We start from the raw sequence: 5000 nt of genomic DNA on the forward strand, positions 1-5000 counted from the left end.
TGTAGTACATTCACTAAGAATGGTGTACATTTAGTGTAGGTGTTAATGAATCTCAGAGATTATGTTATATGTTTATTCATTGAGTAACTCCTGTCACTTTCTTAGCCTCACAGCTTTGCTAAAGACTTTGAGAATAGCAGGACTTTTACAACACTTAGAATTGTATAAATAGCAAATTTAATAAGATTAGAAAGATGATTATACAATTTCTGCTGTTACGACAAGTATATGCCAAACTATTGTGGAAATTCCATCTCCATAAATGCTTTAGCCCATATGCTTCATGGTATATATTTATATCTCATTAAACATCTACAAGTAATGTGTTTCATTACAAACAAGAATACACTAAAACAGTTCACAATACTAGTAAAACAATTTACTTAGCATATTGTAAATTGCTCAGCAGTGAATGGTCATGAGCATACCACATAAAACAGGTATACTGTTATCCTAGTAATTTGTTCAGTTTAACAAAAATTAAGGTATTCTATCTATTAAGTGGTATGGATGTAAGAGTTATTTTGATGTACACATAAACACGCACACACACACACACACACACACACACACACACACACACACACACACACATACACACACATGTATATATATATATATATATATATATATATATATATATATATATATATATATATGGTTTACTATCATAATTCCGATGTTTATGTTGTTGACACCATTACAGAGAACAGCAAGGGTCGAATGGTGACAATGTCGAACCCAACATTGTCGAAGTACAATTCTCGGCCCTATCTCGACCCATGTTAAAGCCCGTTTGAAGGTCAAATTCGAGATGTACTTTTGGCAATGTCGGAATTCGACATTATCACTTTTGCGCTTAGGAATTGGAGATACCGGCTTTCGACAGAATGCACTTCAGAGTTATAGTAGTAAACCTATATATATATTTATATATATATATATATATATATATATATATGGATCTGGTTCATTTTGCTGAACGCACATTTCGTTGAATGTTATTTCAGCAAGACCAAATCGCCGAAAGCACATTTTGCCGAAAACTCATTTCACCGGAAATAGTAGTGGCAGTGTATATGCCCTTTTCCCCACTGTAGTGCGATCCTGGAGTTAGAGCATATAGTAGGGGGGTGTGGGGGCGCACCCCCCACATTGGGAGGTGTTGGGGCATAGGCTTGTTTTATACTATGCAGTTTCTGTCACAAGGGTAAGTTAGTACTTTTTAATCAAAGTATGTGGGGGGCTACGGCACCCACACACCCCAATGTCCTATATATTCTAACTCCAGGATCAGACTACAATGGGGAAAATGGCATATACACTGCCACTACTATTTTCAGCGAAATGTGCTTTCGGTGATTTGGTGTTGGTGACATGAAATTTGGCAAAATGTGCTTTTGGTGAAATGAACCAGACCTATAATATATATATATATATATATATATATATATATATATATATATATACATATATATATATATATATATATATATATATATATATATATATATATATATATATATATATATATATATATATATATATATATATATATATATATATATATATATATATATATATGTGTGTGTGTGTGTGTATTTCATCCCTAGAAACACTATATCCTTCAACAGTATAACGTCAAAGAGAAAAAGCAGTTCTTTTTATGGTAAACATAGGTGCATAGATGGCTGATTCTGCTGGATAATTAGATATCTAGCATAAGAGTCAAGCACTTCAACTATTGGGAAACATTCATTTTTTATCATTTATTGCCTTATATAGTTACTGTGGGTAAAGTGACTCCTGTAATGTTGTTTAGTTCAAACATGCAAGTATTTTTGTTATGTTTCATGTAGTCAGCAAAACTGGTATTGATGTCTTTGTTGTACATGCATATGATCGACCGGTGGATGGTCGAAAGGGAATAGCCGAAAAGAGTGCAGCAACATCTCAAAAATGCGATTGCAAGTGTTGCGAATTGCAAAATCTCATCCCCTCTTTGACCCATGTTAGCACTCGTTTTAGGTGTAGAGCAGTCAGAAATGTCGAATTTGGTGTTTTTACAACATTCTGACCATTTGCATTATGGGATTCATGGAGAAAAGTCAGTAAAATGTATAGTGCTGAACCATATGAATGTAAGCCATGTCTTTATATATGATCCATAGAGTTTGCATTAATTTATTTGGTTTTCCAAAAAAAAAAAAAAAAAAAAATATATATATATATATATATATATATATATATATATATATATATGGGTCTACTTGATATAATCGAAATTTCATTTGACTGATATTCATTTGACTGACACCATATAACCTAAAGTTCATAAAACTGAAAACTCACAAACTGAAACTCATAACACTGATACCATACAATGCTAAATTTCATAATAGTAGTGGCAGTGTGTATAAGGTAAGTAAAAGATATATGCTCTTTCCCCACTGTAGTGCAATCCTGGAGTTAGTCTATATATAGTTAGGGCTGGTGTGGGGGGGTGTGGGGCCGTGTAGCCACCCACATAGTTTGGGTATATATATTCTGTTCTGAAAAGAGAAATTTATTAGACTTGTAAGTATCCATGTCTATGGTTCAAAATATTCAAAATAGGTGAAAGGCTATGCCCCCCACACCCCCACTCTCCCCCTAACTATATATACTAACACCAGGATTGCACTGCAGTGGGGAAAAGGGCATATAGCTTTTACTTACCTTTTACACACTGCCACTACTATGTTGAAATTTAGCATTGTGAGGTGTCAGTGTTAATGAGTTTCAGTCAAGTGAGTTTTCAATGTTATGAACTTTAGGTTATATGGTCTCGGTCAAATGAATGTCAGTCAAATGAAATTTTGATCATATGGAGTAGACCCATATATATATTTGTATATATATGGATCACCTTCATTTTGTCGGCAGTTCATTTCACCGACACTCAACTCAGCAGGCCCAATTCACTAAAACCTAATTATACTGACGTTTTATTTCACCGACACTCATTTCGTCAGAAATGATATATAGCCTATTCCCCACTGTAGAGAGACCTTGGAGATAGAATATATAGTAAGGGGGTGTGGAGGGCACAGCCCCTCACAATGGGGGGTGTGGGGGGCAAAGCCCCCCATATACTGGGATTCTATAATGGTTTGTTGGTAATAGTTATTCATTGCACTTGTAAGAATGCATCTGTATACTGTAAAACGTTTATGATATGTGAGGGGCTTCATCCCCCCTCACTCCCCATTGTGGGGGGGTTGTGCCCCCCACACCCCCCTTACTATATATTCTAACTCCAGGGTTGCTGTACAGTGGGGAATAGGCCATATATCATTTTCGATGAAATGAGTGTCGGTGAAATGAAGTGTCAGTGAAATGAAGTGTCAGTGAATTGGGCCTGCTGACTTGGTTGTCAGTGAAATGAACTGTCAACGAAATGAAGGTGACCCATATATATATATATATATATATATATATATATATATATATATATATATATATATATATATATATATATATATATATTATACTGCTTTTAAAGGATAGTGGCACTCTGATAAAATGTAATCTGTGTGTAGTAACATGACATGAGTGTAGAAACAACAGTCCTAAAAATACAAAATCTTATCATAATAAGGCTAATCCCACTTAAGATGCAAAGCCTGAACATTTTATATAAAATTGTACATATTTAACGCAAACTGTTTACCTTGTTATTATTTTCAGTTAATTGTGATCTTGACTTACTTGTATCAATGAACCTGCAGATCAGTAATTCGGCTTCATCTTTTTGAAGGGGAACTATACCACTCTAGTAGATACGTAAAGAGCATTACAAAAGAAACCTGAACATATAAAATTTCATGCAGGAAAAAAATAATGGGCTATGTTTTGTTTCTCTTATCAGCTTATTTAACAATATTAATGCCCCCAGGCATGTCTTTAAGATCCTGTTGGTGATGTCCTTAGGTATCCAATATTGCTCATTAAAATTTGCAGTAATTACTACAAATCCATCCTTTAAACAGCCACTGAAGCAGTCTTTTTCAAAGCTTACATGGGGAGCAGCACAACTGCATTGTCTAACCACTGTCTAGTGCAGCTAAATAGTTAATTAATGTTCTCTACATACTATGTATCACCTTTCTTATACAGCCTTTTAAAGGCCAAAATCACTTAACCTGTTTATCCCTTTGTAATAATTCACTTCATTGTACTTCTAAAACTAGTTATACCTGTTTCCAGTTAGCACAACCAAATTACTATTCCATCTTTACTTCTCAGTTAAGACTCAAACTTGTTCATCTCCTCTATCTCTCACTATTTTATTTCTTAAATTATTCCTACCTATCTTATAAAATGCCTTCTATCTGTAAAGTCTCAAAGCAAGGCTTGCAAATTTAATGTTTGTGAATATCAATCCAGTCTTGATTATAATGCTATGTGTTCACTGGAATGCAGTATAAAATGTGTTATTGTAAATATTGAGTGCATTAAATATGATACCTCTCCAGCCATCCTCTGAAAAAGAGCACCTGTGTCCACTCTACTTTCCCAGAACAAATAATAAATAAATTATTTATTCATATTATCTTAATTTTCATATTTCTCTAAATATCTCACCAAGCAATCAGTGGAGGCAAAATTGCTTAGTCTGATATTATCATACTCACAGCCTGCTGAACAGAATATTGCAGACAGTATATGAGTTGCTTCAGAGGTTACTTACATAATCTAAGAAACTGGAGGCATTAAAAAAAAATCAGTATTTCTTGGGTTTATTATGACTTATAAAAAAATATATAATTTAAAACCTAGAAGTTAATTAGTGCATCCACTGAAAAAACATATTCTGTGCTAAACAGTTTGACATTTAAATTTAATTGACAGCAATTATGGCTCTAGAGATATAAACATTTTTGAACTGTGAGCATACAATAAGATTTTATTCAAAGGCTTAGAAAGCACCATCTGAAAGCTGGAGTGCAAACTTCCAG

This window comes from Protopterus annectens, chromosome 8.part0 (assembly GCF_019279795.1).
Source record: "Protopterus annectens isolate FY-2018-M chromosome 8.part0, PAN1.0, whole genome shotgun sequence".
NCBI lineage: Eukaryota > Metazoa > Chordata > Ceratodontiformes > Protopteridae > Protopterus > Protopterus annectens.